The sequence below is a fragment of the Kogia breviceps genome, chromosome 9 (assembly GCF_026419965.1).
Source record: "Kogia breviceps isolate mKogBre1 chromosome 9, mKogBre1 haplotype 1, whole genome shotgun sequence".
Lineage (NCBI taxonomy): Eukaryota > Metazoa > Chordata > Mammalia > Artiodactyla > Physeteridae > Kogia > Kogia breviceps.
Window position 1 is genome coordinate 103,012,342 of NC_081318.1, and position 21,012 is coordinate 103,033,353.

General features: G+C 43.4%; 1 protein-coding gene across 23 annotated transcripts in view; it reads right to left on the reverse strand.

The window, feature by feature from the left end:
• The window catches only part of C9H7orf25 (chromosome 9 C7orf25 homolog), a 422,474-nt gene that overhangs the window by 273,461 nt on the left and 128,001 nt on the right, over positions 1 to 21,012 (reverse strand). The gene's annotated exons all lie outside the window — the stretch shown is intronic.

Here is a 21,012-nt window from a genome sequence, read left to right on the forward strand (position 1 = left end):
CTGCCCGTGCACCCATCAGCGTCCCGGTGGGTCTCCGAGCAGGCAGATGCCCAGGGAGTTTCAGCAGCATCCCAAAGAACAGCTTTCCAGGGAGTTCTGCCTGCACCTCAGCCAGCTCCTGGTGAGTTGCGGCATTCACCGGCGGTGGCAGCTATCCCGCAAGCCTGCTGCTTTCCTAGTGTGTGTTGCCTGCATGTCGGTGGGCGAGTTCCTCCTCGCCAGCCTCATCCTTGGACACCTTAGTTAACTCCTCCACGGTCCACTGGGCCACAGCCCCACTCGCCTATTCCTGTATTCTTAGAGTTCTCCTTATGCTTTAGTAGTTAATGCTCTGCGTAGTTAGTAATCCTTTATATGAAACTTTCTAGTCAAGTGACTGTCCCCTGGCTGGACCCTGAAGGATGCATCACCTAATGCGTGGTCAGAGTGTCCCCTCATAGTCAAGAGGTGGCTGCTCTGTGTCAAGTATTACACACAGACAAAACGCTCTCTGGAGAAGGACGTGGAGGGGCTTTTCTCTTGTGAGATGCAGATTTCCTGCCGAGCCTCATTGACCAGAGAGTGTCACATACCAGTGACTAGTGCAAGGAAGCTAGAAAACTGAGTATCTGACCCTGAAAGTGGGGAGTCCATGTTAATAGGCAAACGACGGTGTCACAAGTTTAAAGTTAAGTAACAGTCAGGACACTCAATGTGGTTAGGCACCAATGAGAGATAAAAATGTCTTAGACCCTAGCAGTAGATAGTGGTTAGGGAAAGAGGTAGGACTTGAGCTGGAACTCAAAGATGGGTAATGTCTTGTAAGCCAAGAATGGGAATCATGGGATTTTCAATGAAAATAAGTCAATGAGATAACAAGGAGAGAGAAGCCTGAGTTCTGTTCTAGGGAAAAACCAAAGTAATAGATTTCTGAACAAGCGATACGTGAAATTGACTAGCTCGGTGGTGGTCAGGTCATCAGAGCTGGGACTGCCCATTGGATGCCCCTTCCTCCATCACGTTGCCTTAGTGCAAACTCCTGTACAAAGAAAATAAGCGGTAAATGTCTGTTAACTGACGGCACATATTACGTTCTGTTTATGTGTTTTTATGACAGCCTCCCTCCTATGGATTCCTTAAGGAAAGATCTGTTAAGTATGTCTTTCTATAGCACGAGCGACACACATCTTGCCAAGATATAATAGGTCTGCAAAGTGCTTATTGAATCAATATTTTAAAAATAAAAATTTTAGCTATAGTATTTTTTACATATATGTACAAGTAAAATATTTATCCTACAGTCTAAACTCACTGGAGTAAAAACAAGAAGCAGTCTTATTTTGTCCATCCGCAGCCTTAAACATTGTGTCGGCCCTCCCTTCCCTTATCAATATCGGGGTCAGATTCCACAGTCCCTCTCAAGCATGGAGCATAGGGGGTTTAAAAACGTGGTTTAACATAATTTTTCCTGCTGATGCTTTTGGTCAACACAGGCCAGCCTAAGGCTACATTTCTCTTGGGGTGTATGTGTTGTTTCTCCAGAAGCCCCTTGCAGACTCTGACGTGGGTGCTACACTCTCCAGCTCTCCTTTCCTCTCCTCTTGACCATCCTTAACCCCCTATCCCTAGGGGGACCCCTCCACAAAGACTGTTACAGCTGGCGTGGGGCCCTGAAGGTGGTCTTTTTCACAGAGGCACCTTTAAGAAGTCTGGAGGTTGCTACATTCTTCAGTGTCTGGGTACCTGGAGAAACGCAAGCATCCTTGCCAAGCTGCTGACCTTTTTCCTCACCCTGCATTTACAGGCTGTCCAGTCCCGTCTCCTGCCTTCAAGGTTCTCCAGGCGAGAAGCGGGCATTGTCATCCATGTTCACAAACACCACAGACTCTTGGGGACACAGAAAATTACCCCAAGGACTCTCTCATCACACTTCCCTCTGCTGGGCTGCCAGCCCTAGGCTGCCAGGCCTGAAGACACACTAGCTTGGCAAATATCTCGCCATGGAGGGAAATGTGGCTTCCCTTCTTTCACGTACCCCCAGTTTTCACACGTGGCTTTCTTCAAGCCCCTCTCATCTGGTCTGGGAGAGGAGAAGCGATAGGCACTCACTCCCCTCTCAGCCATCAGAGTGATCCCCAAACTTCTCCACTATAGTAAACTCCCCTCAAATTCCTAGTCATCTCTTTTATGAATATCTGGGGTTTGGTTCAGAGACTTGTGAGAGCACTTTGATCACCTCCTCATAATCCATGCAGGCTCTTTGGGCACTTACAAGAATTTGGGGGCACTTATCAAGCCTCCTCAGCCTGGGGCTTTGACAGAAAGTGTTGGATGGCAGAAAAATCTAACTGGTATTTCATTGCATACAATGCATGTACGTGTCCCAGTGTATCTACCCCAGCTCGTTTTGGAAATATTGTGTGCAGGTGCTGAAACACGTAAAAATGCATAAAATGCATAAACTTTTAAAATGCATAACAAATAACGCAAGTAAGATCCAGAAAAAAAAAAAAATCCATCTGATACTGTAAAGATACTACAGATATGCAAGGAGTTTTTGGAGCGGGAGAGTAACATGATCAAAATGTTTGAGAAAGATTAAACTGAGCCTGGGTACAGGGATGCATGAGGGTGTGAACAATCTGGAGACAAGGAGAGCCACGAAACAGGTTTGTCACAGAAAGCTGGGCGTGAGGCGGAAGCGCATCTGGCTGGGCGTGAGCAGGTAGCTGTGGTGAGAGAAGCAAGTGTGGAGCGAGTCTGGGGGCTGACTGAGTACCGAGATGCTCACAGAGTGTAGAAGGGCTGTGCTCCCTGACGAGATCAAGGCACGGTGGGTTCAAGGAGATGCACTTGAGGGCTACGCCTTTTTTTTCCAATGGCCAGCCTCCAGTCATATCGCCTGGTCAACGCCCTCCAAAAAGGTTCTCCACAGACTCAGCGGAGTTGGGCCCATAGAATCATCAGATGGTAACAAGCAAAGTTAGGTGTCTGCTGATCGCTCTTTATGATGAGAGAGGGAAAGAAAGTGAGCAAATGAGTCAGTGGTAACTGGGTGCGGCCCAGCCCTGCCCGAAGGGTAGCCCTCCCCCAATAACCAGCACTGCATTCAATTTTGGAACACAGCGCGGCACGGCCAGCTTCCGGGGTGTAGATTGTCTCATTCGTCTCTTGGAGCAGAACACCTGGATGCTCCTGTCTGGGAAACGGCTCCCTCTCTCCCCAATCCCGAGTCACCCTGGACCACCTCCAAATGTGGACCTGGAGGCAATTAAAGGATATTCTAGTGGAGCAGTGGCACCAAGCTGACATATTTCTGGGGAGCCTAAGGTGGGCTTTCCAATCGTCCTACCTCCTGCTCCAAAGAGTTCTCTCTGGTTCCCAGCCTGACTGCTTTCAAGCAGTACCAGGCAAGTCCCCTGGAACTTTTCTCGGCTGTTCTCTACAGCTGTGAAGACAGCTCCTTGGGTGAAATCCAGCCTGCTGAATCATTCATTTCCTGCTCTTGATCTAAGAAATTTCTGTCTGATGTTCCTTTCTCAAAAAACCCACAATTTCTGGAGGAAAGAAATATAAGGGCTTGAGCACTAAACCAGTTCAGTTTGAAGGAGTCTGACCGTTATAATCATTTTCCTATGGAAAGTTCTGGGTGCTGAGTAAAACTCTAAGAAAGTTCTCCTAGGACGTGAGGATGCTGCATGTTGTAGGCAGGATCCCGGCTCCTGTTTACACCGTAAAGTTGAAGACATCGCTCATCTCGTCCAGCAACAAGTCAGGAGAAGCTGCCGTTTCTAAAAACATCAGTTGAATTACTAGCACATCCCAAGAGTGAGCTGTGTGGGTGTTTCCAAGCCCTCCATCTTATGAGAGCGCCCTTCTCTTTAATATTGAAATAAAAACTAGTTTCACCACCATCCCTCATTTAACTGTGCTTCCCAGGAATCTCAGGGACTTTCCATTTCTCATAGTAGCTCCCTCTCCTAATATCTTCTGTTCAATGGTCTGTTTTGCTTTAGATTCTCGTCTCTGCAACCTCTTCCTTACTCGATTCTGCATCAAACCAAAGGTGGAAACATGGATACTTTTCCAAAATGTTTCCACACAAGGTTTTACCCACGCAGGATGGCAGTTTTAACAAAGTTTCCTAAGGAGTCAGAATTAAGGAGAGCGCTCACAGAGACGTATAGCAGATGGCTGGAAACTGCCTGTTAGTGCATATGAGACCCTCCTGTTCCTGGAGGTCTCCTGGCCGTTTCCCCAGAGGAAGCAGCTCCCTGGCTGACCCCCCGCCTCACACCTCTTTCCATGCAGTTGGCCCCCATCCATCCATAAAGTCTCACACTGCCTTCCCTTTAAGCCACCATGAAATTTTTGTTTTATTGGGCAAGCCAATTTAAGTGTCTTTGTCTCACTCCTCCTCTTCCACACCAAGGTCTGGGATCTATTTCCCTGAGAAAATTCAACAACCACCAGTCCTGCTGCCTGCTAAACTTTGTTTCTCAACTCCCATCCGCTATATTAGCTTTAAATCAGTCATTTAAAAGTTACCGTAATACTGTAATGCACCCATTCGCATTAGAAATCAGTGTTGCAGAAAGGGCCTGAGAGTGGGCTCTTGTCTAACACTCAGAAATGAGTTGTCCCAGGAGACACACGTGCTGACAAAACAAAAGACTTTAGTGGGAAGGGGCGCCCTGGTGGAGAGCGGCGGGGTGAGGGAACCCGGGAGAACTGCTCTGCCACGTGGCTCGCGGCCTCAGGTTTTGTGGTGATAGGGTTAGTTTCTGGGTTATTTCTGGCCACTCATCTTGCTTGGTCTGACTCAGGTCCTTTCTGGTGGCACACGCATCTCTCAGCCAAGATGGATTTCAGCATGAGGGTTTCTGGGACGTTGTCAGGACCTATCATCTCCTCCCTCCTTTTGGCCCCTCCTGAACTCTCCCGATTAGTTTTCTGCAGCAGCACTGCGTTCTTTATCAAGACGTCCTGTTGTGAGACAACTCAGGCAAGAGATTATCATCATGCTTGGTCAAAGCAGGTGGTTTCAGTCAGTGGCTCCCTAACAGAAGGACTCAATTACAAAACATATCATTCCACATTTATTTTCATAAGTCTATCCACTTGACTTGGGAAAAATCATTTCTATACTCAATAACAATGTTTAGACAGAGTTTCTGGCTCCCCTTTGAGGATAATGACTGGAGATAAGGGGCCATTGTCTGTGGACAAGAGTCTGGACCCTGGCTCCTCTTCAACATACAAAAGAAGAGCTTCCAGTGAAAACCAGCCCATCCTGCTTCTTTGCAGAAGGGTGGAGAGCCGCAAAGGGTCCCTGCCCTCCCCCAATAGGTAAGAGAGGAAGACACACAGTTCAGTAGAGAATGTGCCATGTTAAAATATGCCCAACACACATACAGTATGAGAAAGGTGTGATCCCACCTTTCTGGGGAGTTCACTAATGCGAGAGCATTACTAAAAATGTATTAATATAGGAAAGGGCCATCAGTTTTTATCTAGGAGTCTTCCCTAAAAGAGTAATGTAATTGCAAAATGCTGGTCCATGCACTAGTGTCAATCTGTGGCAAAGTTTTAACAGGTTTAAGACAAAATGAGAAAAATAAAGATAGTGTTGTGTTTTGAAATATATCTTTGTAAGGTTTTCAACTCCTGTGGTAGAGACTGTTCTGTGATATAAGACCCTCTCTCCATTTTACATGTTTAGTGTTATAATGTCCTGTTTTAAAGGAGATAATGATAATCTTAGTAGTTTTGTGGGATTTTTAAAAATTGTTGCACTAGAGCAAACTATGTTCTCAATTAAAAAAAAAAAAATTCACGAATGTCTGGGAACCAGTCCTCTAGAAACATATTTAAGGGATTAAGGAAAGGAACTAAACAAAACAAAAACATAAACTTCAATCCCTTAGAACTTGTTTTAAAAATGTCACACAAAGTGTTCCTAAAGTCAGGAACCAGGATTGCTAAGAGGCTGCAGACGGGACCGACCTCTCCCGTGAGATGGAGGGTCTGGGGAGAGGACACCGGGGCCACTGGAGACCCGGACTCAGCATCACTTCCAGACTGTGCCTCGCCCGCTCTTCTTCTCACCCCACACTGCCATGTTGTCAGCCTCCTTTCCGGGTTTCCCTTCACTCCCTTTGGAACAACAGAAGAGTCTATGTGAAACTTCAGATGCATAGAGAAAAGAGGACAGACACAATCAGGTTTTTAATTACGTATTTGGAAAGATGGCTGTGCTAGCTGAAAAATCAGAGAACCCTGCAGCCTTTCTGTTCTCCCAGTGGGTCAGAGTGGTCTCACCCTCACAATCCCAATTCTGCTGTCAGGGTACTTTGGTGAGATATTGGATTAGGAACTGACTTCTCAGACAGACTGTTTCTCTAGCAATTTTTTTTCTCACTCCTTGAATTTATCTGACCTTTGAGGAAACATGGAATTTTCATTACATGGAAATCTAAAGTGCATGTGGAATTAAAAGTTAGACAAGCACTTTCTAAGTTTCTACTCCTGTGCCCACCAAGATGAACACAGGTCCTACAGAATTTAGGTCCTGAAGAGCTCTTGGAGATGACGTAGTCCAGGGCTCGTTCATTAGAGCTGAGAAACTGTGGCATTTGGAGGTGACATAATAAAGCAGGTTGTCCAGCTCACCAGGCGAGAACTCTCTGTCTCCAAGGCCCCTTCAGGTAAAGCATACCATTTCCCTTATTTGCCAAGCTTATCTTTTTCCAGGAGATAGACTTAAGGACATATTCCTTTTATTTCATCTTTTTTTTTGACAAGGTATAATGGGCACATGTTCATGTTCTGAACTTTCCCAGTTTTTGACCCTACCTTATGTATGCAGAAAATAAGAGTAATAAACGATAGTCTCCGTATCATGCCCTGGTGTCTAACTGTTGACTTTAAAATTTCTACTTCTTCCTTTATTCATACCCTTATTTTTCCCTGCCCCCCCCTTCCCTGTCAGTAAGCAAACTGCATTGCATTCACATTGAATGAGCTCACCCCATGATGAATTAATCAAATGTCTGAGTAGATCACCTAAGTAGACTCTGTTCCGAAAGTTTAAATAGAGAAGACAGTATTCAAAGAGAAGAGAGCATTTTTTTTTCTTGTTTTTAATTTTTATTTTATATTGGAGTATAGTTGATTTGCAATGTTGTGTTGGTTTCAGGTGTACAGCAAAGTGATTCAAATAGATTAGACAGATAGATAAATAGGTAGATAATAGATAGATAGATAGATAGACTCTTTTTCAGATTATTTTCCCAATTAGGTTATTACAGAATATTGAGTAGAGTTCCCTGTGCTATACAGTAGGTCCTTGTTGTTTATCTATTTTACATATAGTAGTGTGTATATGTTAATCCCAAACTCCTAATGTATCCCTCCCCCGACCCTACCTTTCCCCTTTGGTAACCATAAGTTTGCTTTCTATGTCTGTGAGTCTGAATGAGGAGAGAAGACAGTATTCAAAAAGAAGAGAGCATTTTTTAAATGTAAGTGTCTAATCTTCCATTCTTTCTTAATTCGGGAGAGGGGAAGTTCAAAGGGCTGCACCTGGCAAGGTCAGTTCCCAGGATTTCTGCACTTTTGAAAGATTCCTAGTACCTGAGGGTTCCATGCTTAGAACTACATCCTGGATTCTAGAAGTAGTGTCCTGAAGCAATACAAGGTAAACACAATAGCAAAGTGTCTGAAAGTGGGTCAGCTATCTGAGAGAGCATCATGAAGAACGGGATACAGCAATCCTGGAGCTGGAGGAGGAAGAATTCTGGAGCAGTGCAGGACACGAGGCCACTGCAGGCATGGCTGCCAGCTCACCAGGCTCATTAAGGAGGCAGAGGCAGAGGTCATGGTTTATTGTGTCCAAAAGGGAGGAAGAAGGAGGAGGGAGAATGGAAGGAGATTTGATCAAAAGCAGAGGTGAAGGCGGCTCTCCTTAGGCAGCAGGGAGGACATCAGCCCATGGGGTTTAGGCAGGCAGAGGATGGATGTGCTTCCACATGAATTTGAAGGTGGGAGAGCAACGGATGATGAAACCCTTTCTATTCCTTCTCTGTCATTTCCTTGAAAGAGTTGGAGACCACGGCATCTTCATGGAGTGTTGGTGAGAGTTGGGTAGGGGGAGAGGGGAGCTTTCTGTCACAGGGTGCTGTCAAGGACAGGAGAAAGACATTCCAAACAGAACCTGGGCTCAGCTGCCTTTGCAAACCACCAAGGTACCAGGGCACTCACCTGCACAGTTGAGCTGAGCTCCATTAAAGCTCAGGTACAGTAAGGGAGATGGTGTATGCCGCGATTAGTGTAAATTGGGGGATCTTCAGGGCAGAGTTTCTGGAGAGGTAGAGTCTGGAGAGAGAGTACAGGGTGCTGAGTAGTAGAAGAAGAGGAAATATAGTGCAGGAAGTTTGTGTGGCTGCAGAGCGGTTGCATTAGGGGCAAGTGTGAGATGGAGGGAGTTGTGGGTGAGAACGCAGGTGGAAGTTGGTTTGGGGTCAAGGGATCCTAGGTGTGCCTATAGTTGTGGAGGGTGAAGGAGGCTATTAGAACAGTGCTTGGTAAGAATTAGCTTCAAGGACATTGAAATCCCCCAGATAACAGAAGGAATTGAGTCCAAGAGGAAAACTATAAGGCAGGCACCTACATCTTCAAGGAACGTGATGCTGTAACTAGGAGGAGAAAAAGTAATTGAAGTCAACTATGAGCTTCAAAGGAAAGGAGTTTCTTCATAAAAATGTAGAAGGGATGCAGTTATGGTGAAGACAGGTTGCCGAAGAAGGACTGTGAAATACTTCGGAGAGAGAAAGGATGCTGTGACTAATACAAGCCTTAAGTAAAATGCAGTAAATAACCCCAGCCCTCTCACTGCCAACTGATGCACTCAGGCAAAGTCACTTTCAACGATGGAAAACGGGGCTTAAATTAGTGTGTCTAGAGTTCCTGAAAACAACAACATCAGCAATGTAGCCTCTTGAGAGCACATCAGTTGATGTGGCAGGTGCTTCTTCCTATAGGAATGCTGGTTCCCGGCATAATATGAGTCCTAATTTAAAGCAAGCCAGGTTGGTCTTTTTATTCAGAATCCATCCACCCATTCATTCCATAAATGTATTGAATGCCTTTTCTGTGCCAGGCATTGTGCTGGGAGGAACTCCGGTAAACAAAACTAGAGATGACCCCGCCCTCAGAGTGCATCCAGTCTAGTGGAAGAAACACACAGGAACCAAAGGGTCACCCTCAAAACACACAACTGCAACTCTTATGAGGACAACAGGAGAGAAATACAGGTGTGGTGAGAGAGTGTGATATGGAAACTGATCTAAATTGGGGGGTCAAGATATTCTTCTCGGGACGTGGCATTTCAGCTGAGATCTGAGACATATGCGGTGTTCACCACAACAAGCAGAGGGCAAGGGTCCAGCACGGGCAATGGCCCTGAGGCAGGAGGTGGTGTGAGCACCAGATTAACCGAAAAGCCAGCAAGCCGAGCCCCCCCGCCCCCCAACAGAGGTGGGCCATTGCAATATGGGGCCATTAAAGTCTCTGGAGACCTGCGGCACCTGTAGGGCAAGTCAAACCTTTGGGATATTTTCCTGAGTAATGAGGAGTGATTGGGAGGTGGAAGCCAGGGAAGGACAATTAGATTTGCTTTGAAAAGATAATTTCAACTCTTTAGGAGTAAGGGGGTAGGGGAGGTGAGATTAGATATGGTCCCAGTAAAGACTGGTAGAAGATCAGCACATGGCATAGAGCAAGCACGCAACAAGTGTTAGCCAGTAAAACTGTTTAGATTTCAAAACAAGGGGAACCTCAGAACTGGTGAGAAAACTTGGGACCACTTAGGTTACATATTCGTTATTCCTTACTCGCATAATAGATTTATTCTTCCATTGGTTTCTGGAGTCAGTTTACAGAAACCTCTTTTGTTAAAGCGTGAGGGTTCTTCAATGTTATGTAACAACCTAAATGGGAAAAGAATTTGAAAAAGAATAGATACGTGTATAGACATCACTGTATCACTCTGCTGTACGCCTGAAACTAACACAACATTGTAAAACCACTATACTCCAATATAAAATAAAAAGTTAACAACAAAAAAGCATGAGGGTTTTTTTTTTTTTTTTTTTTAAATAACGAAACTGGAACAAAGTAAGATGCAAAAAAGTACTTCGTCCACCATTTGCTTATTCTCCCTCTTTTTTTCTTTTAACTAAAAATATTTTCACCAGGTCCTGGTCTGGCTCTTAAGTAGATATGTGTCCCCATGGCTGCCTCTCCCTCAGATCCCTGAGCCCCTGCCTGTGCTGCAGGATTCCACAGCCTTCTTAACCACAGCCCCCCTCTGTTTCTCGCCATGAGGTCTTCTTTAATGCTGATGAGTTTCACTTCAATTACTGTCCCTTTCATCTCAAACACCAGTGAAGCAGAAGCAATGTAGAAAGTCAAATTGTTTCTTTGAAAACTAGAATTTATTGTGTCCTAGTGTCACTTTTATTAATTGTTTAAAGTTAATGGTATCCAGACCTGCAGAATTTCTTATAAACATTTAACTTTTTTTTCATCAAAGGGAAATCTCTCTTACACTCTATATACGGTGAAGTGCCTTCTCTTGTAGACAAGTTACACACAGCCGATTTATTTACACCAGGGAAGCTAGGAATTTGACCCTGGAATAACATCACGAAGAAAAAAATACGTTCTGATCAGAACAAAGCTGAACCAGCCAGACAGGTAACTGGGAGAATTTTCACACAGGCTCGGGCTGTGATGGCCATTACAGACTCCTAGGAAGAGAGGGACCTTCTTTCTTGGATTCTGAGCCAAGACCACTTGGAGAGAGAGAAGCATAGAAAATTATCCTCTATCTCTCTCCCCCACCCCTCTGGCTTTCCCCCCTGGTAACTATAAATTTGTTTTCTACATCTGTGGCTTTATTTCTGTTTTGCAAATAAGTTCATTTTTGTACCATTTTTTTTTTATTCCACATATAAGCGATTCACTTGCTGCACAACAGAAACTAACACAACATTGTAAATCAACTATACTCTAATAAAAAAATAATAAAGTAAATATAAAGAAAATAAAGAAAAATAAAGAAAAGAAAATTATCCTCTAGATAACATAAGTAGGAGAAAAGTCAGATGCCTTTTGCTTTATTTTTGTCCTACATTTTTTGAAGAAAAATATCTGGGGACGATATCAAAGGAATCCTAATTTCAACGTTAGGAATATTTTAACAAATATGACCCACTAGGGAATGAAAAGTGATTCTGGCAGCATGATTTCTCCCCAGGGTAGGCAGAGTCCTTACAATCATTGCCCCCAAGAGGCTCTTGTACCTCACGGTTTGAGGACAAATTAAGGACAAATCTTAGAAGTGAGGATGGATGTCAAAATTCACGCCAGTCACCCCAACTTTAAGGAGGAGCATGTGGAGATCCTACAGGAACTCAACACATAGACCTATCTGCAAGCATCCTAGCAGAAATACTTCATTTTCATTACAGGTGTAGCTCTGTCCATTCAGTTCTGTTCCCAAAACTGGATCATTGCACATAATTCTTAGCAATTTTGCTTTAATTTACCTGCACAAACTTCATACAAAGCCATTTCATTACGTGAGCTGGAGTCATGGTCACGCGTGATGTGTCTCACATGGCAAAGCAGCATGATTTATATCCTGGTGAGCACTCTGCCATAGTCAGGCATTTCAATGCTATGCCGATTATTTAGATGCATTCAGAATCTCACCCTTTCTTGCCAATGGATACTAGGCTTTCTCCAAGAGCTCTATGTATATGTCAAGATATTCTTTTCCTCAGAGAGATGCCAAAACCAGATTTATTCTCTTTCCCCCAAGGTTAAAGCAACGAGGGAGATGTCCTTTGCTTTTTCTCCACTTCTTACTCCCAGAAAATAATTCATCTACATCCACACAGTGACAGCTCTTGGCATGAACAAAGGTGTCCCAAGAAAAGCCAGTAGGCATCCGTGTAATTGTTCATGATTGTATCATTGTGTATTTAGCATGTTTGTAGGCTTTGAGGTTTAAACACTAGTCTGACCCCAAATAAGACAAAACAAAATGAAACAAAATGTATAAATATTCAGTAATTTTTATCATACTTTACAGTATGTTTGCAAAATGTCAATGGAATCCAGCAGGTGAAGAAATCCAATATCAGAGATTTCCAAGAAAAGTAAGTCAAGAATCTGCTTTTCTAGTTAGGTTTCTCTTATTTTCTTCCTTGGCCTTTGAAATAATTTGTGTATAAAATCCATGCCCAATCACATAAGCAATCAGAGTTTTTGTTTGTTTGTTTGCTTGGGAGATATATTATGACTTTTCTCTTTTTGCCACCTAGACAGCAGATACTCCTCATGCTAACATTTATTTCCTTACCTATCCAGGTATGAATGGGTTGCAAGTAAGTAGGAGCAGGAAAGCTGGGATTAACAATGTATGGAAACCTTTCCAGTGCAAGTATTTCCAGAATTTTTGTTTTCACTCTCTTGCTTTATTTCCTCATTTTAAGTTTCCCTTAAGAAAACTGTTTTGAGATCAATAATGATGCCACTATGTTACAAATATCTCATATATGTAACTCTCTGGGCAAGTTGTTCCATTCAGTTTATGATATTTTTAAATGCAGCAGACATTATTCCCATTTCATAGACAGAGGAAGAAAAGATAGAGGCACTAATATCCTAAACAGACCTATTAGGTAGAAACGACCTGGAACATAGCCCAGTCATGCCTCGAATCCTCTGCTCTCCCACTTAGAGCTGGGAGATTCAGTGACTCAGTCTGCTGAATCCTCTGCTGTGATTCAGTCTGGTGGGGCATAAGGAATAAGGAGAGATAGATCAGGAGCCAGGGAGGGTTATTTTTAAAAGTAAAACACAGGAAAAAGACTAATAAAAGACTTTTTCCACACAGGAAAAAGACTAATGAAAGACAGTCGGAAATTTGGGATCCACCAGCTGTGCAACATGCCCCAAAAATGAACATGGATATGGCCACCTTAACAGATGCAGGAAAAGCATTTGACCAAATCTAATACCAATTTATGATAAAACCTCCTATCTCAGTAGGAATAGGAGGGTTTTCTTAAATTGATAAAGTGCCTCCACAAAAGTCCTATAGCTAACATCACACTTAGTCATAAAAGACTGAATGCCCCCCTTAAGATCAGGAATAAAGTAAGGATGCCCACTTTTCCAACTTCTATCCCATATTGTACTGGAGATCCTAGTTAGTGCAATAAAGCAAGAAAAAGGGGTAAAAGATGCACACACTACAGCAGAAGCAAAACTTACTTTAGTTGAAGACACATGATCATGAATACAGAAAATCCTAAGGAATCCAGAAAAAAGCTACTAGAACTAATAGTGAGTTTAGTAAAGTGACTAAGACAAATAATTTTCAAAAATAAAATAAATAATAAATAAAAAAATAAAATAAATAAAAATTTTTATTTTTATATACTAAGCAATAAACAAGCAGAATTTGAAATAAAAGTACCACTTAACAGTAATATCAAAAAACATGAAATACTTAGGCATAAATTGAGCAGAAAAGTTGCACGAAATATTATCAAGAGGAATTCAAAAAGATCTAGGTATATGGAGACTCATACCGTGTTCATGGATTGGAAGATTCAACATTGTTAAGATGTAGAGTCTTCCCAAATTGATCTATAAACTTAACATAATTCCAATCAAAATTATAGTAGATTATTTGTGGAAATCAACACTGTGGCAGAAATAGGAGTCCTGTCCTGTCCCATCCTCACTCCCAAGCCTCCCGTGAGTGACAGGAGGGACTGGCTCACCTGCTCTCAACCTCTTGCGCTGGGAAGGCACCAAACTCCAAGTCCAGGAAGAATTTGTCTTTCAATCCTGGGGCTGTAACTAGACAGATGTCTTGTACTCACAGGGGTGCATGTGTGTCATTACCCAGCAGTTGGAGCTGAAATCAGGAACGTAGGACTGTTTTCTTATCTTTGTTTTGCCCTCCCCTTTACCATATGGTGTGATCACCCCCTAGGGGTCAAACTCCTCTTAGCAGCCACACAAGCATTCAGACTTCTCACACTAAAGCAACATCTCTGGAGCTCTAGGGAGGTGTTTGTTTACCTTTCCGCCGCAGAAGCATGGGGGGGTGGTGTGTGTGACAGAGCAAGGTGGTAGCTACTGAAAATATTCTTGGAATTCAAGATAAGACACCTGAGTATAGGAGTAACCCCAAAGTTTCCCTTCCCCTACTCCAGCTGCACCCCCATTTTCTGGTGTCACTTTCAAATACATCTAGGGGAAATGAGCTGTGTCCCATTTCCAAACCTTCATTGCAGCCTGCTCATACCCTCCCTCTGGACTTCTGGATCTGATGACCTCTTCCTGCTGTTCTTAGCCTCTTCTTCCTTCATTCCTCACAAAGTTCAACACCAGAGTAGTGAATTGTAAAGATTTGGAGTAGCTGAGAATAACTACAGTGCCAGAAAAGAAGGAACTCTAAATTCAGTTCTAGGCATCATCATACAGGAAAACCCCTAGGGTCATTTAGCACCACAGGGAGTTTCCTCCCGGCCTGTCCTTCCTGTCTCCCCAGCTTATCCCCTCTTCAAGAAACTTCTCCTACTGCAGTTACCAAATTCCTGTGATTTTCTTTCTTATCTAAGCTATGCCCAAGTGGCCTTACTGTTTTTTTACTACCTTAAGGTATTTTCCTCCATAAAAAGTAATCTTGACTTCTTCCTAAGCGATAGGTTTAAAGTGTTATCAGACTTTTGAAATAACTCTCCCCCCAGATCCTGTCCTTCATGTGTGTGTGTGTGTGTGTGTGTGTGTGTGTGCGTGTGTGTGTGTGTTCGTGTCTTTCCTTCATCCTTGCTTTTGGAGCAGAGGGAAAATGATTGCAAACAAATTAGTGCCAATAACTATTTTAAAAGTTTATTCAATCTCTTCAATAACACAAAAAAATCTGGTTACTGTGTTACTGTATGTGCCCATATAGTTTTCACACTGGCATAGAACTCTTGTCGTTTGCTGATTGTTGGACTTTTCCCCAAACACTTGTTCCTGTTTACATGGACTGTTCCCTGGGGAAGATAATTCCAGTAACGGTCTTCTTCCCAATTAGCCCTTTTCAGTCAGGGACGAAAAGGTCTTCTATGAGTCTCTGAAGGCAACTCAAAATGAGGTTCTCAGAGATACCGAAAATCAGATGACTTCAAGCTTCCCTCCTGTGCCCGAAGGGGAGATGGATCCACTCTCCACGGACTGAGGCTAGCCTCTCTGGGGAGGCTTAGAAGGTGTTATACTAACTCTGGTGCTTGGAAAGCAGCCACAGTAGCTGTGTCTTTGTTCCTTCCAGAAGCCAATTAACCCTTTGGTGGGAAATAAATTTTCTGACCTAACTGCAGTTTTTTATTTCCCAGTCTCCCCTTCAGCACCAGACGTAGGAAGCACAGGGGCTTAGCATCAGGGTGGAAAATATGACTCAAACTCGACACTTGCTCATTCCAGACGGCAACATGTTACCTGAACGTAAAGCAAGCTGTAACAGGAAACCTGGTTTTCATTACAGGAGGAGTCTGTGTGTAGCTAAGAAGAATCTGACCAGAAAGGAATCAACCAGTAATTCTACAGGTTCAAGAACCAAATGATCCCAGGGCAGAGAAGAAATATGAATTAGAGAGAGAACTAAGTCCTGGCAGTAATCCGTTAGGACTCTTCAATGGTGATGAAATCTCAGAACATTTATTATCTTACTTATGTCAGCGCTTCTTCCCCAGTGCCTGGGCTCTTGGCCCCATTGCTCACTGTGTACACCTGGAAAGCAGGTGAGCTTTGTCTCCAGCCCTCTCTTGGGTCCCTTTTTAATCTCTTCCTCTTTCCCCAGCCTCTCCCCCCATGAAACCATGTGCCCCAGTGACCTCCAGCAAAGGGTGAATTTTTTCAGTGCCTGGTACTGTACCTGGGATGCTGTAGGCACTCAGATATTTGAGGGATGCTGGAATGAGTGATCTTCCTTCCTTGCCTGGTACATAACTGTCCTAGTGCCACTACTGGTCTCACTCCAGTGAGAACAAACATGCACAGAGCATTCATCAATGAATAAAAGCTTAGTGTGTAACCAGGATCAATGATATTCACAGAGATGATATCATCACTCCAAAAAGGAAACTCCACTTGTGACAGCAAGAGTCTCGGGTATCATAAAGCCCCCGGAAATAAAATGTATTAGGATCACTCCTATCTATTTCTGATGGACAGTGTGATCTAGCCTATAGCACTTTCTTTCCCAAGATTTTAAATATTAGTGAATAACAAACTCTGAAAAATATCTGAAAGAAAAACCACATGATCACAGTTCACTGGAGGACTGGGCTTCCTTGCCTAAATGGTGAGCTGGATGGCTTTATTTTATTTTTATATTAGACCTCAACCTGACTTCCACTCTACTGACGATCCTGTGCTGATTCACAGTGGTTTGGACTCCACTGGTCTCTTCCCCACCTACACAACTCCCTGGAGAACTGAAACTCAGAAATAAGCCTCCATGCTTCCTTACATTTCCATGGAGGTGGCTGGGCAGGAGGTTGGCAGGGGTGGCCCCCAAAGATTCCATGATAAGGTGTACCCACATGTTCCTCACATTACCTAAGTAACCGTGAGCTTTGTTCCCCGCTCCTCCCCATCCCCCTCTGTACTTTCTGGAGAACCAAAGAACCTCAGCCAAATGCCTTTAGTTGGCCTCCAGGCTTTGGATATGCCTCTTCTCCACCTAAAACACTCTTCCTCGGGCTCATATCATAAGAGTAACTCCTACTCATCCTTCAGATTCCAGTTGGTCTTTAGGACTGGGGCCTCATTATGACCTAACTTGGTACCTGGTCAATTCCTTTCTATAGCACCCAGTTATAACAATTTGCTGAGAATCTGTGTCCTCACAAGACCAAGGCCATGAGGACAAAGCTTGGTGCCAGGCTTTAGTAAGACACTTGGCAAGTACTTGTTGAATTAATGACAGAACTCACCCAACCTCCACACCTCGAGCTGAAGATGGCTATGACCTGCCAGGCTTTCTCTGACGCATAGTCATTGCTTTAAACTTGAATAGAAAAACCATAACCTGGAAAGCTGATCCAAGGAGAAGGAACAGTATGAGATGCTGGTAAAAACGTAGGCACATCACCATGGTTCAATGCCTAGCTTTGCCTCTTACCAGTTCTATGACCATAGAAAAATCCACATTCCTTCATCTATAATATGGGGATAAGACTACTACAAAACTAATAGGGCCATGTTACAATTATGTGAACACAGCTAAGAAATATTAGGCTGCTATCATCATTCAAAAAAGCTCCCTTAATCAAGGATACTGCCCTGACAATGTGGCCAGATCCCAGTCCACATGACAGCAGCCGTCAACTCGATTTCTCCTCTCATAATTCATGAGCTGGAAGCAAGACCAGTTTCTGAGGTCTGCTGTGTTATGAAGGGACATGAGGTGCTAAACAGTTTAGAAAAGGTTTTGGTCACACATCATTACTCTTGTTTTCTCCCCACAACTCAAGTCTGGTAAACTTTGCCAAAACACTCTTGGCCATGGCTAAGAAGAAACCAAGTCAGTAATGGTTAAACTCAAACCAGAACTGGACTCACTGGTTTGCCTGGCCTTGGTTGTAGAAGACACCTGGGGACAATGCAGACTCAAGGCAGCAGAGTCATAGAAACAGCAGCATTCAAGCTGGCTACCAGGACCCAATCTTCATTCTGCAAAGCAGTGTCATGATATTCCCTGGGATAATTAAGGACCGCAGTGCTCTGCCTCTGTCAGCTGAATTGCAAAGAAAGTTCTAGGGCAGCATAAGCTAGCTAGAACCCAAGCAGCCATTGGCTCTTGGCACTGGAGCTGGAAACAGAAGTTAGCTCGAAGTCAAGCTATAAAAGCGGTGGTGTGTGGAATACGTACAGCTAAGCAGCTGCTGACATTGCAAAGTTCTACACAAAGTCTCCAGGTCGGTCTCAGATGTTACAACTAGGAGATCTCTTTATAGCGTTCACTGGCAAGCTCAGCAAGGTTTCCTGAGGGGAACAGAAGATGCCAGGTTGAAACAGCTAAATGTTCCAAACCTTTGAGCCCTCTTGTCCTTCATTTCATGTTTCATCAAAATAGAGAGATGTGAGTGTGACGGGGCACAGAGAGAAGCAGAGACAGGCAAAGCCCAAGAAAGCTTAGTTAAAGAAAGGGGATTCGCTGAAAGTTGTAAAAGGAGGCACTGGACCATTTTCAGTGACAAGGATGGACCTAGAGATTTTCATACTGAATGAAGTAAGTCAGACACAGAAAGAGAAATATCATATGATATCACTTAGAAGTGGAAACTTAAAAAAGGGGTACAAATGAACTTACCTACAAAACAGAAATAGAGTTACAGATGTAGAAAACAAGCTTATGGTTACCAGGGGAGTAAGGGGGGAGGGATAAACTGGGGGATTGGGATTGACATATATACACTACTATATATAAAATAGATAGCTAATACGGACCTACTGTACAGCACAGGGAACTCTACCCAATACTCTGTAATGGCCTATGTGGGAAAGGAATCTAAGAAAGAGTGGATATATGTATATGTAGAATTGATTCACTTTGCTGTGCAACAGAAATTAGCACAACACTGTAAATCAACTATACTCCAATAAAAATTAAAACATAAAAAATAAAAGGAAGGGGCTTCCCTGGTGGCGCAGTGGTTGAGAATCCGCCTGCCGATGCAGGAGACACGGGTTCGTGCCCTGGTCCGGGAAGATCCCACATGCCGCGGAGCAACTAAGCCCGTGAGCCATGGCCGCTAGGCCTGCGCGTCCGGAGCCTGTGCTCCGCAACGGGAGAGGCCACAACAGTGAGAGGCCCGCATACCGAAAAAAAAAAAAAATAATAAATAAATAAATAAAAGGAAGCATTGGAGCACCATGGTGGGGAGCTCATAATTTATGTGGACCCAGCAATTGTTACTTAAAAAAAATTAGAAGTCTAGTCATTTTCCAGCTAACTTATCTTGGTCAATCTAAAGACGTGGAGGGATGATGAATCTGAGAAATCTCTTTTAATCCACAGTTCAACCTCTCCCATCATGCATTTTACCAAAGCTGCGGCGTTAGCATTGCCTCTCCTTTCTGCCTCCCCGCGTGGGGGAGTTTATGAAAAGTAAAAATGACTACAGGGCACACAGAAGAGGGGAGGAAGGGGATGAGGAAGAGGAACTGAGGCCCCAGATAATCTTTAAATTGTATAATCGGGTTCCAGAAATTTGACTTCATCTGCGTTAAGGAGTTTTACCAAAATAAATCTTATGATCAAAGAATGTTAGAGCTGGAAGAGACCTTTAAAAAGATCCTTAGAACCCTATCTATTAAGGAGATAGATAAGGCCACATTTATCCCAGAATAAGGGGCTGATAAGAATGTTTTGGAAAATAAATTTCAGTTGGATAATAATTTATACAGCTGACAAGATGCTCAATATGTTTTTGCAACAAGGGTTGGGAAAGTGCTAGGTTCAAGAAAGAAGGTATAATTTTTTGAAGAAACTCTGAAAGGCAACCCAGGAGCAGGCTAGATAATGGTCAGAGTTGTTCTTCATCACTGGAAAAGAATTAACATTTATTGAAAGCTCACTGTGCATTGCGCATTTTCACTTGCTTTATCCCCTTTCTTCTCCATCATAAACCCTTCTTCAGATCCTATATCCGGGGCACCTGACTGGTTGGTAGGGGGTAGACTGGGTCAGGGAAGACTTTCTGGGGAAGGTGGGCCCTATGTTGACTCCTGAATGAGGAGCAGAGGCAGGAAGAAGGGGGGAGCCCTGGAGGCCAGGGCATGGAATCAGTGTGGGCAAAGACACCAAAGCAAGAGGGAGTGTGGCCAGGTGAAGTGTCTGCAGGAGGCAAGGGATGGAGAAAGCAAATTAAGGAGCAGGCAAGAGCTAGATTGTAAAGGGTCGTGTAAGCCACGCAAAGATGCTTGACCTTCATCTTGAAGGACATGGAGAACCAATGAACTATTTAAAGGTGGAAGGGTGAAAAGGGAGGTCATAATGTTTTGTCTCTAGAAAAATGATTCCTGCTCTAGTTTGAAGGACTGCAAGATTGGAGGCAGGGAGACCAGAGCAGGGTTTCCAGGAAAGAAGGGATAAAAGAAGTGAAGGATTTACTCTCTCTTTTCAATCAAGAACATTTCCAACGTGTGGGTGATAGTTTGGCCCTGTGATAACTAGAAAAAGATGAAAGGAGTTGAATGGTAAATACACAGAGTACAGAAGATATCAAAGAGAGAAGGATCATGCAGCTTGTCGAAGAAAAAGAATAAGAATTTCCTAACAAGATTCAGGGAATATAGGATTAAGTTAAATTGGATCTAATAGGAACCATCGTTGCTTCAAACCACAACTGCTGTCCCCAGAGGAGCAACAGGATGATAAGTGACAAGCAAAGAACCACAGGACACTGCTTTGAAGGGTCAATATTTATTTTTATTTTTTCCCAGGCCAATTTTTATCTGAAGAGCTGTAATAGAAGTAGTTTCTGAATACATAAGAGTTTTCTTTGGTAGTTGGCAACTTGACTAGAAAAGTGGAGGACGATTTCATTCCTGACTTGTGTTGAGCAATCCAGAAATTCAACTGTGATTAGATAATGTACTATGTTTTTCACCAACATTCTTTCTGGTAAGACTAGGAAACTGGGTCTCAGAGAGGGTGAATGGCCAGCCTGAGGTCATATATCCAGTGAAGGGTGGGGCTGGGGTTCAAACCCACAGCAGCCTCATCTCAAAGCCTGAGCTCTTAACCACTGCACTGCCCTTGTTAAATGAAAACTCTGGTGATAATTTATATTCTCTAGATAAGTACTATGAAAGTATTGATCTGAAGACTCCATGAATAAGTGTTTTAAATGTTGAAGGACCAGGTCTGCTGAGTTGTTTCATTAGATAGCT